General features: G+C 44.0%; 1 protein-coding gene across 1 annotated transcript in view; it reads left to right on the top strand.

Annotated features, from left to right (window-relative positions):
* The window catches only part of SDE2 (spliceosome associated SDE2), a 39,251-nt gene that overhangs the window by 2,351 nt on the left and 22,103 nt on the right, over window positions 1–14,797 (top strand). The window lies entirely within an intron of this gene.

Genomic DNA, 14,797 nt, shown 5'->3' with positions numbered 1-14,797 from the left:
CCTCCTCCTTCTTCCTGCATATGACACATGTGGCTGGCTCTCCTACCCTGCCTGTCTACCTGACACATGCAGTGCTGATCTGATCTCTCTTGTCTGCCTGCCTGGCTTAGGCAGTGGCAGCAGCTTGTTCTTCTTCACCTGCCTCTCAGCTCACTCTGGCGGGTAAACTCCATTATATTGTCTGGCACCAACATATAACATTGTCTCTGTGGGGAGTAAGGATTTAAACCCCATCCTTCATTTGGGGAGGGTTTCACATTTGTCTGAAAACTTGGGGGGGGGGTCCCCAGAATACCCCATTTGTTAACCTAATCCCTGTTGCTGGGATTTAGAAGATTAATATCTTTAGAACCAAATTATACATACACATGCACACTAGAACACTTGGTCAACAGTACTGTAAATTATTAAAATAGATTTCCTATTTAAAATCAATTAAAATAGTTTTCATGTTACTATCTAGACAAGCGATCCCCAACCTGTGGGCCGTGGACCACAGGTGGTCCTTCGACTAATTGGAGGTGGGCCCCGAAGGACGCCTTCTCCCCCCCCCCCGACCCTTTACTTCATCCCCCCCAGCCCTTTACAACACACTTCATTGTTGTGGCGTGTCTGTATCTTATTTTGAAGGGATATTTGAACGTTACCATAGTGATCAGAGAGCACTAGGGCAGTGGTTGACAGTAGAGGAGTAAACTACCCCCCCCCCACTGGGCCTCAGTAAAAGGCGTTGAGTGGTCCCTGGCGTTGAGTGGCCCCCGGTGATAAAAAGGTTGGGGACCACTGATCTAGACTGTATACTAAATTAAATTTGTGCTTTAATTTCCTTAATACACTTCTCCCTTTTCACATGCCTAACTAGCTTCTGAGTAACTATGTTCTTTGTGACCCTACTTTTGTGAGATGCAAAACATGGAAGACCAATAATTCTGCTCAAAGTGGCATTCACTAATCTTTAGTATTTGCATGGCCCAATGGCCACAAGGATTTGTTGTAGGAGAAAGTAATAGCTGAGAGGAAGAAATCTACATCCCAAATAACCTTTCTTCTGTTGACCAACTTTTTACAGTAACTTGGCTCTATCTTTAGATTAAAAAATACTGAGAAAATAGCATGCCATTCACACTTGAGCATTCTATGGTAATAGGATTATAATGATTATTAGATAATTTCTTATCTAGATTTGAAACTGACAACTCTAGTTTAAAAAGGTAAAGGTATCCCCTGTGCAAGCACCGAGTCATGTCTGACCCTTGGGGTGACCTCTAGTGTTTTCATGGCAGACTGAATACGGGGTGGTTTGCCAGTGCCTTCCCCAGTCATTACCGTTTATCCTCCAGCAAGCTGGGTACTCATTTTACTGACCTCGGAGGGATGGAAGGCTGAGTCAACCTTGAGCCGGCTGCTGGGATTGAACTCCCAGCCTCATGGGCAGAGCTTTCAGACTGCATGTCTGCTGCCTTACCACTCTGCGCCACAAGAGGCTCTTAACTCTAGTTTAGTAAATCTTAATTTTAAATATTTCGTTTATTTGAAGTCCTTCATAAACTATGGGTCCTTGTTTTTGAACACTGGCTAAGCAACTCACAGTGCCTGTTAAAATACAGCAAATTGCTTCATGCACCTGTTTTGTCAGGGGACCAAATCCAAACTAGTACTTTTTCTTCCAATTTTTGCTTTGTAAATCTGTTAATCTAATCCAGGAGGATTAAATTACTAAAGTAAACAAATAGTAAAATTAAGCAACTAGAAGTAGATGTATCAGAACAGGTAATAGCAGAAGAAAATTGTACTGCAAAGTAAGTCATATAGGATGGGAGGCTGTATTTAAAGCTATTATTAAACATGTCACAAACCATCTGTAGCACTAGATCAGTTAAGGATTTTATTTTATTTACTAGAAATATAGCCCATTGCACTTTTAAACGGGCTGGAAGGGGCTGTGGCAGGGGGGCCCTCTCCCCACCCCCCTCCCGCCCCAGCCTCCCTGCTTCGCGGCCAGGGAAGGAGCTGGGCCGGCGCGTCTGTGACATGCCAGTCCAGGTCCTTCCCCGGCCACAAAGCCCTCTTCTCCCCCACCTCCCGGGCCAGCCTCCCTGCTTCTTCGCCAGCTGCAAAGCCCTCTCCCCCGCAGTCTGGGGCTCAGGGGGCCAATTGGGAGCCGTGCTGCGTGCGGCTCCCAATTGGCCCCTTGGGTCAAGGCTGATAATCGGGGGGGGGGGGCAATCAGAAGGCACTTTGCACCTCCCGATTGGCCCCCCCAATTGTCAGTCCTGGGCTGGGCGAACAGTCTGGGTCTCTGGGGGCCAATAGGGAGCCGCGCTTTGTGCCTCCTGATTGGTCCCCCCAATTGTCAGTCCTGGGCTAAGGACCAATGGGCTCCTTTCCTCATCCTGGACTGGGCCCACCCCAACCCCGCTTACTGCTTTATTTATACCGCTCCCTGAGCAGTGTAAAGATACTTTATTTATATCCTTTTCTTCTCTCTATTTTATCCTCACAATAGCTCTGTGAGATAGGTTAGGCTGAGAGTGTGTGACTGGCTTAAGGTTACCCACCAAATTTCCATGGCCCATTGAAGATTTGAATCTGGTTCTCCCAGATTCTAGTCTAACCCAAGTACTTCAGACATTACTAAAGCTTACCAGCTGGTAAAAACCTTTAAGTCAACCAGAATCCTGGCAAAGCCATATTCACCAAAACAGTAATGCTCAATTTATATGTTCAATTAATTCTGTCCATCTCTATTTGCACTGATGTTGTTAGGGGAGGCCCTGCTTGAAAATCTGGCTTTGTGTGAGGGCTAAAGGGCAGGGCTTTCACATCAGCGGCATCTTTGCTTTAGAATTCCTTCCTGAAGTAAGCTTGCCATACTAGTCCTGTCTTCCTCAAATAAAAAATGAGTTAAAATATTCTTGTTCTAACAAATGTTTATATGGTAAGGTACTAAATGTTTTAAATTTGTATTTACTGCATATGTGGTTACCTTGGGTCACTCCCATTGATTTAATTATGATTCTTTTACTACAAATTTATGAGTACTTGTGAGGTATTTTTAATCATTTAGGCCTAGTATGCACGGCCGCCGTATCAGCGGTTGACAAAACGCGGAGGAGGAAGAAGTGAGGCAAACCGCAAACGCATGGGATGGAATGCAACGGCGGAAAAACCTAGAGCAGCCGCTGGTGGCAGCCGATGAGGCGGCGATGCAGAGCAAACAGGAAGGGAGGCGAGCGAGGTGCTGACTGAGGCTGGGCCGCCAAGCAGGGCAGCCAAGGCATGCGCAGGCACAGGCCCTGCCAGTGGAACCGAAGAGCACGGAAGGGGAGAGAGTAAGCACACCCAGAAGCCCTGTACACCACGGACCTCCCCGATTATACATGTGGCCACTCTGGCGCCTCTTCTGGTTGCGCCCTGGTCGCCCGGGAAGCTCCACTTTCTTCCACATTTCGCTAACGCAGCTTTTTCAGCAGCGTACGTCGACTCTGCATCTGGCTGCCACCAGCGGCATGCATTACTGGTGATTTTAGCCGCCGCCATTCTACCTCGAATGCGAACCTTCCCCTCCGTGTATAATAGGCCTTAGGAAGTGGCAATTTATAATCTATTCTCAAAGACAACTGGGTTATGAGGGAGGATATAAACAAATAAACCAGAAATCCTAAAATATCAGCTGCTGATATTTGCATATACCTACCATTGATAATACTTGTTAACACTTTATAATATTCATTATACTGGTTTCACAGTACATATACATTAGTGGTACTAAATAAATGAGTTCAGGAGCAAAATTAGTTATAATTAAGATACAGAAGAATTCTCAACATTACAATTCCAAGACTCATATAAAAACGAAAAGCTTTTTGAATTTAAAAAGTCTGATCCTTAAAAAAAAAACAATCAACTTGAAGAGAAAACCCGTTGATGACATTTGTTGTTGTTGTTGCATTAGTGTAACCAACTTTAGTGAATGCATTTCTTTTTAAAGTGACAGATTAAACAATACATGTATACGTCCAACTAGTTGTAAGATAGAAATGTAAATATACTGTCAAAGCCAACTATGCCGGTTTAACTCAATAGTAGTATAGTGGGATTGTAACCTGCAGGTTGCATAGCTGAACGGACACTACTTGCTAAAAACAGGATGCTGCTATTGCTCTGCTGCTGCTGTTGCAAGCCAAATATGTGGTCACAGTTGAGCATAGATGCTCAGGATATAAGAATTTATCAGACAGATTTGTTTCCAGTTCCTTTACATTATGAAAACACAGGAGTAAGATCCTAAAGCACTGCTGAAGCACTGCTGTTACAATTACTGGATAAGTAGTTCTTAGTAATTAAATCGTCACTTGAGAACTGGCTGTACCTGTTTAATTGGCAATACGAGGAAACGTAGCAATTGGAGTACTTTAAAGGTGCAGAATATTTTCTGTTAAATTCTAGCCCTGTACAAAAATAATTTCATAAAATCTGGGATATAACAATAAAAACATTTGAAAATGATTTGAAGATAGCAGTGCATCAAATTGGAAGGATTCTCCGGTACAATTCTGCTGTTCCTTGAAATGCATGTAAGAACAGGTTCTTATCATCTTCCTAAGTCTTGGCTTCTTTTTACTCAGATGAGGTGACAGTATTTAAAGAACACTCTGCATTTCTTTTCTGATCAGAGTAAAGATGTCATAAATTCATTTAGCAATAATATGTTGCTGACAAAACTGCGGGCATGATCTTGTCGAAGTATTTTGAAGACTCATTGATGTGAATGGGGGAAGCTTATGTATTTGCTTACCCTTCCCATTGAAACTGCAAAGTGTTTAAATTTAGTTGGAATGTATAACAAATATTCCCCATTTTGAACAAATAAATAAAAAGATTCTAGAACTATGCGAAAGTACATGCATGTATTGTGCAAACCCTGTTCATTTTAATATAATTTGTTCAGAATATGTGAATTATGCTCTTTTTCTCATTTTAGCTAAAGTGTTCTGTTGCCCTGTTGTCCAACAATCTAAAGTAATGGAATATCAAAGGCAAGCTTTGTAGTCATGCTCTTTTCCTGTGTTTCCCTTTATGATTCAACATGGAGTCTGAAAGAATGGTTCCATCTGCCCTGTCATTCCTCAGATCTTCCCTGCTGCATACATACTACTGCAAAAGCCTCTTATAATCACATATACATTTTTCAAGAACAGTATACACAAGGATTATCCCATTTTATCCTCATAGTAATCCCATGAGAAAGACAGTATGGCATTCAGTGAGCTTCACGGATGAGCTGAGATTTTGATTTAGGACTTCCTGGGTCAAACCTGGCCATCTTTAAACTCTGTAATAAGAATAAAATCTGATTCAGAATCAGCGTTCCAGTCTTAAATTTTGGATCCTTAATTCATTCTATACTTAGAGGAAGGCAAAGAACAAACCTTTCATTGTATACAAGTATTTTAGATGAGTCAAGCGGATATGGGTGGGGTTTCAGTAATCTGGAAATGATTCCCAGCTACTGGAAATGCAACTTGAGTAATCATTAGGTAGGAGTTTACAAATCAGTTCTCATCCCACTTGCAAAATAAGGAAACAGTTCTGTGTTAAGTTTTGTGCATGTGTTGGTTTTGTTTTGTTTTTAACTTTGGGTTCTTCAGGTGATCATCTAAGGTACCACATAATTAACTCTGTTTTGCAATCTCTAAATTATTATAAACAATGTCAAGTTCTCTTCTCGGATACATATTACAAGGCCATGTGATGTTTGACTTCTCATATATGATGATATTCATAGGCCTAAATGCAGGCTGGCTGTATGGGCAACACTGCAAATATTCAGGTGCTAATTAGGGAACCTAGAATCCAGTCTTGATTTATAGATTAAATAATTTTCTTCAATGTCTCTTTGTATATTGTAATTAAGGATATAGAGCCTGTGCTCAGAAAGAACAAAAATCAAATTGGGTGAAATCATATTTGGCCAAGTGGTTGTTTCCCCCCCCCCCTCTGAAAAGTCTAGTGTACAGTGGTTCACCCATTATTCCTGCTTTGCCATAATCAAAACAGATCTCATACAAAACTTTTGTTTCAAGAGATAACAAGGAGACTGAAGCCTTGTTGGTGGAATATCATTTTTAACATAACCAATAAGATTATGATTTTGGAGCTTTATCTAAGAACTAGATTTAAAGCCCATTTTATATGAAAATAAAATGGGCGCTAGAAGGGCTCAGGGTTCCCCCGGGGGACTCCTACAGGGTTCTGTGTGGGTGGAGAGGCAGGCAGCAGATGGGGATGAAGCGGTGTGGTGGTGCAGCGGGGCTGGGGCCGGCTAGTGGGGTGTTACTCACGGGGGGCAGGCTCCTCGGATCTCCTTGTCGGGCAGCGATGTAGTCTCGTGTGGGCGGTGAGTCCGGCGTGGCGCGCTGTCGTCGGAGCGGCGGGGCGGGGGACGGCCTGTGTCCGCGTCGGCGTAGAGGGTGGGCGGCGATGTTTGGTAGGGCCAGTTGGCGTGGAGCGGGTCGGAACCTGTGTCGTTGTCGCGGCGGCCATCTTGCCGCGTGTTGGCAGGCTGGTGATGTGGCAAAGTGACTGGAGAGGGCAGGAAGCATCAAAGGTTGCCGGCGCGGCTGGGTAGGGTAGGAGTGTTGTCGGCGTTGTTTTCGCAAGGGCGGCGGTCCCGTTGTCTCGGCATCCATTTGAGTAGCATCGTTCTCCCGGCCGCTGGAGCGGCCTCGCGTCGTCAGCGAGGCAGCCCGGCCGCTCCAGCGGCCGGGAGAAGGCAGAGTTGGGCGGGTGTGCGGCTGGAAAGGAGCAGGGCCGCCGCGTCCTGCTCCTTTCCCCGCATTGAGTTGGAGGCAATGGCGGCCAAGGAGGCAATTGCCTCCTTGGTCCAGGATTGACACTCAGAGGAGCGAATCAGGAGCCGCTTTGCGGCTCCTTTCGCTCCTCCGAGTTTTTATCCCAGACAGAGCCCGCCCTAACTCCTCCCCACCAGCCCTTAGTGTTTTATTTAGTCCGCGGCGCCCATGGCGCCGCAGGCAGTATAAAGATATCAAGTTTGAGAATGGAGTTTAGCCTAGTAATGGAAAATATGTACTTCAGGTGCAAAAGAGGCATGGAAGATCAGACTCTGATTTGCATGTAATATGGAACTTGCCAACTTTCAACCTTTACAACAAAGCTGTGTTCTTTCTGTACTTCAGCTTCCAGTTCAAGTTCGGGATCCAGATCGAGGGCTTTGCTGCATGCTGATCTTACTCCTGATTTTTTTCGTGGTCAATTCAGTTCTTCCAAATTGTGGCAAGTTCTTAAAGAGATGGGAATACTCTGTCTCTTGAGAAACCTATATGCAGGTCAAGAAGCAACAGTGAGAACCGGGCATGGAATCACTGATTGGTTCAAAATTGAGAAAGGAGTTTGGCAAGGCTCTATACCGTCGCCTTGCCTATTTAACTTGTATGCGGAGCACATCATGAGAAAGGCGGGGTTAGATGAGTCAGAAATTGGGATCAAGATTGCAGGGAAAAATATCAACAACCTCAGATATGCAGATGATACCACTCTAATGGCAGAAAGCAAAGAGGAACTAAAGAGTTTCTTCATGCAGGTGAAGGAAGAGAGTGCAAAAATTGGCTTGAAACTCAACATCAAGAAAACGAAGATCATAGCATCCGGCCCTCTCAATTCCTGGCAAATAGATGGGGAAGAAATGGAGGTAGTGACTGATTTTATTTTCCTGGGCTCCAAGATCATTGCAGATGGGGACTGCAGCAAAGAAATTAAAAGATGCTTGCTCCTAGGGAGGAAAGCTATGGCAAATCTAGACAGCATCCTAAAAATCAGAGACATTACCCTGCCAACAAAAGTGTGTCTAGTCAAGGCTATGGTCTTCCCAATTGCAATGTATGGCTGTGAAAGTTGGACCATAAGGAAGGCCGAGTGTCAAAGAATTGAGGCTTTTGAACTCTGGTGCTGGAGAAGACTCTTGCAAAGTCTCTTGGACTACAAGGTGAACAAACTGGTCAGTCCTAGAGGAGATCAGCCCTGAGTGCTCCTTAGAAGGCCTGATCCTGAAGATGAAACTCAAATACTTTGGCCACCTCATGAGAAGGAAGGACTCCCTGGAGAAGAGCCTAATGCTGGGAGCGATCAAGGGCAAAAGAACAAGGGGATGACAGAGAATGAGGTGGCTGGATGGAGTCTCTGAAGCAGTAGGTGCAAATTTAAATGGACTCCAGGGAATGGTAGAGGACAGGAAGGCCTGGAGGATCATTGTCCATGGGGTCACTATGGGTCGGACACGACTTCGCACCTAACAACAACAACCAGTTCTTCTGTATGTCTGCCCTTCCTCTTCATTTTCACAGTTGTAGAGTCTGTTTATTTTATTCTGCAAATGCCTTATATAATCAAGATTTTCAAGGAACGGCGTTGTCATCATTGATGATGTCATGGCACGCATACACACACCTCTTTTATATTTTGAGCATGCCTTTAGACACTGATATATAGAGATCATGGCTGCATTTTTGAAAAACTGACAGACACTAAAATATTGATATATCAATATATTGTGATAGATTTTCTGAATGACCAGTTTTCTTTTCTTTTAAAGTGAGTCTCTGTCCCCTGCTCATAAGGAAAAAGGTATATCTCCATAAGGGGAAAAGCTAGAGATTTGCTTTAAGAAACCTGGGAATACATAGTCTGCTAAACCTATAATTACAATAGAATACTGATATACCAATGTTTTAAAATTAAAAAATGAAACCACTCATCTTCAGGAGGGAAGAATTGCTTTGACAGTGACAGCAGTCCCATCATTAAAAGTGGATGGGACAAAAACAGACAGAAGCATTATGCACGAAGAAAAAAGTAACTCAAATTCAACTTAAAGAAAAAGATAGGTGTAAAAGTGGTCCCAAAAGAAACAGAAAAAAGCCAGGAAAAAAGTAAGGACTCAAGTCAGAAAAACATGTGTGGAAATGTAGGGATAAATGAAGGCAGTATGGGACCAAAACCATGCTTGTAGAGAACACATCTCCTAAGTCCAAATTTAGCTATGACTGTCCATAGCATATATTATTAATAATCATCCACATGACCTTTATTATTTCTTTGGTGTCTTATGCTGTACAAAATTCTTTATGGTTATTAGCTTATAATCTTCACAAATATCCTGTAAGACAGTGGTCCCCAACGTTTTTATCACCGGGGACTGGTCAACGCTTGACAATTTTACTGAGGCCCCGGGGGGGGGGGGGTAGCCTTCTCCTCTCGACACTGCCCTAATGGTCTCTGATTCTGGTTGCTATGGTTCCCACGCCGAAACCCCAGGAACAGAACAACCACCCGGCTCCCCCAAACATTGCCCCAGTGCTCCGCTCCGCCCGCCCAAGCCTATTGGTTGTCATCACTGCATGACCGTAGTGCCCCAGGAGGCAGCAGACGCATCTGGGAGGCCCCTGCTCCACTTGCTTTCCCACTGGCGCCCCTGAATTCCCGTCGCCCGCTGGAGGAGCTGCGGCCCGGTACCAACTGATCTATGGACCAGTACCGTGCTGCAACCTGGGGGTTGGGGACTGCTACTGTAAGATATAGCATTATAATATTATATTACTCTTCCTGGTAGTCTCTGAGTCTCAACTGATTAATCAATCCTAAACACTTTTCCTATTAACATAAAAAGCCTAGGTGGTACAGTGCCTGGAATATTTGTTTGAGGTGTTGGAGATTCAGGATCACATTCCCATTCATTTGTGAAGTATGCTGTGTGACTTTGGGTAAGTTACAGTTTTCTCAGTCTCAGCCTAAACTACTTCACAGAATCTGTATGAAGATAAATAGAGTAAGAACTATAAAGCTCTTTAAAAAGTGCATTGGAAATTGTGACTGAGCAAGAATGGGAAACTGATTTCCGACTGGAAGCATTCAGTACCCTAGGCATTCAGAGTTTTTTTTGATACAGAAGTAATATGACATTCCTATTCTTACAACATAACGTAGCTGAAAGTTCATGTACAAGTTAATGTTAAGTATCACAATACATAGTTTTCCATTATTATATCAATGATATCAATAATAGAGCCAGCACCTATTCACTTTCCATTTAATTACAAATAGCACACCATCATTTTTAATAGAAAAAATATTCTCAAAATTTATTTATTGAACTTAATGCTTGCCAGTCCCAGAATGGCTTGTGGCAGGTAACAAAGGTCAAATAAAATCCCCAATAAAAACCCCCATTAAAATCCAGCATATCAAACCCACAGGATTATTAACAAATAATAATAATCCACCCCAGTCCAAAGAACATATGAAATAAATTATGAGCCATTGTGAAAATCCATTAAAAGTTATCCTTGAGAAACTTATAAAGGCAGGAGTCCACAAATGCACTTGCTGCCCTAGAGTGCAGTCTTAAGCAGAGTTGTTGTTATGTTGTTAGGTGTGAAGTCGTGTCCGACACATCACGACCCCATGGACAGAGTTAGACTCTTCTAAGTCTATTGTATCAATGACTTAGAAGGATGTACCTCTGAGTAAGATTGCACTCTGTGTGTCAATTCCCCCCACCTCCAGCAAGCATGACTAACCCTAGGCTTCTTACTGAACTTGGAGATGGGGAAGTGAGCAGCAGACAGTGTCTGTACAATCACACTGTATTTTTAACATGTTTCAGGTGCCTCCAGTAGAAGGATGACAACACTAAAGTGTAGCACCACAGTAGGACAATCCTATTCAATACCAAGCTCTAGACTGGGGCTCATCCATGGCATGCTGTACTTTGAAAATACTGTAAGATGTGCAGTACAACTGCAGACTTGAGAGTGGAGTTGCGGTTAGTCTATGTGGTGATACACTTCAGATGTAATCCAAACAACTTCAAAGTGTAGCCATCTAAGGTAGCGATCCACAACCTGTGGGCCGCGGACCACATGTGGTCCTTCGACTAATTGGAGGTGGGCCCCGAAGGACGCCTTCTTCCCCCCCCAGCCCTTTACTTCATCCCCCCCCCAGCCCTTTACAACACACTTCATTGTTGCGTATCTTATTTTGTCTGTATCTTATTTTGAAGGGATGTTTAAACATTACCATAGCGATCAGAGAGCGCTAGGGCAGTGGTTGAGACTAGAGGAGTAAGCTACCCCCCCCCCCACCGGGCCTCAGTAAAAGGCGTTGAGTGGTCCCCGGTGATAAAAAGGTTGGGGACCACTGATCTAAGGCACTTGATTCCTTGACAAATGCACAATGGGTACTTGATTGGTAAAATGTCAGATGACAAAACTTGCCTCAATAGACCATTTAAAGAATTTCCGGAGTTTATTTATTCATTCTTATTTATTTTTCAATTTATACCCTGCATCTCCCAGCTTACTAGATTTGAGCCTAGTGACATCAGGAAAGTTTGTTGTCTAGGCAATTTAATAATCACTCTTGTTGTTGTTATGTGCGAAGTCGTGTCCGACCCATCGCGACCCCATGGACAATGATCCTCCAGGCCTTCCTGTCCTCTACCATTCCCCGGAGTCCATTTAAGTTTGCACCTACTGCTTCAGTGACTCCATCCAGCCACCTCATTCTCTGTCGTCCCCTTCTTCTTTTGCCCTCGATCGCTCCCAGCATTAGGCTCTTCTCCAGGGAGTCCTTCCTTCTCATGAGGTGGCCAAAGTATTTGAGTTTCATCTTCAGGATCTGGCCTTCTAAAGAGCAGTCAGGGTTGATCTCCTCTAGGACTGACCGGTTTGTTCGCCTTGCAGTCCAAGGGACTCGCAAGAGTCTTCTCCAGCACCAGAGTTCAAAAGCCTCAATTCTTTGACGCTCGGCCTTCCTTATGGTCCAACTCTCGCAGCCATACATTGCAACTGGGAAGACCATAGCCTTGACTAAACGCACTTTTGTTGGCAGGGTGATGTCTCTGCTTTTTAGGATGCTGTCTAGATTTGCCATAGCTTTCCTCCCCAGGAGCAAGCGTCTTTTAATTTCTTTGCTGCAGTCCCCATCTGCAGTGATCTTGGAGCCCAGGAAAATAAAATCTGTCACTATCTCCATTTCTTCCCCATCTATTTGCCAGGAATTGAGAGGGCCGGATGCCATGATCTTTGTTTTCTTGATGTTGAGTTTCAAGCCAACTTTTGCACTCTCCTCCTTCACCCGCATCAACAGGCTCTTTAGTTCCTCTTCACTTTCTGCCATTAGAGTGGTATCATCTGCATATCTGAGGTTGTTGATATTTCTCCCTGCAATCTTGATCCCAATTTGTGACTCCTCTAATCCCGCATTTCTCATGATGTGCTCTGCATACAAGTTAAATAGGCAAGGCGACAGTATACAGCCTTGCCGAACTCCTTTCTCAATTTTGAACCAGTCAGTGATTCCATGTTCAGTTCTCACTGTTGCTTCTTGACCTACATATAAATTTCTCAAGAGACAAATAAGATGCTCTGGTATTCCCATCTCTTTAAGAACTTGCCACAATTTATTGTGCTCCACACAATCAAAGGCTTTAGCATAGTCAATGAAGCAGAAGTAATAATCACTCTATTAAGGGAGAAAAGGGATTTTAGGAACCATGGAGGTTGCAATCTTGTGAACACTTGAGAGTAAACCACATCAAACTCAGTAGGACTCGCTAACATGCATTTAAGGATAGATCCACTCCACGGTTATTGGAAGAACAGTATGCCACCTTTGCCATTTTGAATATTAAATATGCATTCTAAGAATTACAATTTAATATTTTTGTTAGAAGGGACCAGCAAACACCTGTGCTGTACAGAGCAAGTTGGGTAGCTGTATTAACCTGTCTGTAGCAGTAGAAAAGAGGAAGAGTCCAACCTTAAAAACTAACACTGATCCATGAAAGCTCATACCGTGCTACATATTTTGTTAGTCTTTTAAGGTGCTACTGGACCCTTGCCCTTTTCTAACACTGCTGAATGACACTTTACTAACGCAATGATGGTAGGCAAAAAGTCTTTATACTGCTGCTGCTTTGTAGGTTTCCAGATAGAAATTCCACGCTACTTGGTCACATTCAGCTCAATTCTTCTGCTAGCAGTAGATCAATTGAAATATTGCAGTGCCTTTCTAACAAGTCTTTGGAACATATGTAACGTCTTGACCAGTCATTTATTCTTTGGAAAGTGCTCAAGTTTCTTTCTTCGTTTTTTTTTTTTTTGGGGGGGGGGGGATAAATGCTAAAATGGAGGACAGCTCCAGCTAAAGTTTTTGTGTTTGAGGTTAATGATTTAAATGCACTGGAACAGAAAAGAACAGAGGTTCTTTTAAGTGTGAGTCTAGACACAGTTGTTTCCAGGGTTGCCAGATCCCCCCTGGCCATCGGCAGGGAGATGAGGGGTAAGGTTGCCAGCTCCAGGGTGAGAAACTCCTGGAGATTTGGGGATGGAGCCTGGTGGGACAGGGACTGCAGTGGGGTACAGTGCCGTAGAGTCCACCCTCCAAAGCATCTATGTACTTGTGGGGAGCTGATCTCTGTAGTCTGGAGATAAGCTGTAATACCCAGGTATCCCCAGGTCCCAACTGGAGGCTGGCATCCCTTGTTGTTTCAGAAGAGTATCATTAGTTTCAACGAGCATCCATTTGCATTAAGCATTCCTCACAAAAATTTTCTTGATGAAAAATTGTTTTTGCCATCCTGATTTATTTAAAAACCTTACTGATTCCCCTGACATTTGATTATGCCTAGAACTGTGGCCTTTCTGCGTTCGCTGTTCTGTTTTCTATGTTCATAGTAAAGCTGTAGTAAGTGCTATTTAAAAATAGAATTCCTGTGGGAGGACATCCCACTACAGCTCAGCCTGCCTGCAAGTGGAACTCCTTTCCTCCTATTGTCAGCCAATGCGATTTTCCTTTTCAGCCATCACAGGGGGCCTCCGCTCGTCCCTGCGGCCACCGTTCTGCAGGCCCCTTCGGGTCCCCCACCCCACCCCATCCCACCCCCGGCTGACCTCCGGAGAAGCTCTGTCAAAAGCTCCTGCAGGCGTCTTTCCCGACTGCTGGGCAGCCAGCCGTTCAGGAGAAAACCTGCCCCACGTTAAAGCCCTGCGAGTTCATGACGTCACCCCGAGAGCCTAGGTGCCAAATATGGTTAGCCGGCTGGGCGGCGCTTCCTCGGTCTATGGCTCCTTCGGTGTTTCTCTCCTGCTGCCGCGCTGGAGGCTTTCTGCTTCTGCCTCCTCCATCCCACGACAGCGGAGGCCATGGCTGACAGACGCTGTGGAAAATGCTCGCTGATTTTTGCCCTTGAATCGCTTGCTGCTTAACTCTGGCACGCAGCCTGACAATTGTAAAGACAGGGGAACAAGACTCCAAGAGCTGGAAAGGAACAGCCAATAGATTTCGCCTCCATTTTTGTGGGCAGTTCTATTCATATCCAGTTAGGACTAAAAGAAATATCTCTGTGTGTGTCTCACACAAACGAAAGTTACTTCTGTAAAAGGCCACAGAAAGTGAAAGATCCCTGATTAATTTCCAGTAAACTATTATTGCCGAAGTCACCATCTTATTTAGATGGGGAGTAGTTTCCTTGCTGTGGTGTTCTCCATTTCCTTTCAGCTATTAATTACAAAGAAAAGGGAGTTTCCATTTCTGCAAAGACCTCAAGAAGTCAGCCTTCTAGCTGTATTTCACAGTATTTTAGGAAATCCTCTAATCTGAAACAATAACATCTGCCAGGTTCACACATGATGGTCTGATTACAGTGTAACAGGTTTTGGAAAAAATGTGTATGGTGGTGGTGGTAGACTGATGAAAAATACTGCACCTGATTCAAAAC

This window comes from Paroedura picta, chromosome 1, assembly GCF_049243985.1.
Source record: "Paroedura picta isolate Pp20150507F chromosome 1, Ppicta_v3.0, whole genome shotgun sequence".
NCBI classification, from domain to species: domain Eukaryota; kingdom Metazoa; phylum Chordata; class Lepidosauria; order Squamata; family Gekkonidae; genus Paroedura; species Paroedura picta.
This window is presented reverse-complemented; position numbering and strand designations above follow the sequence as displayed.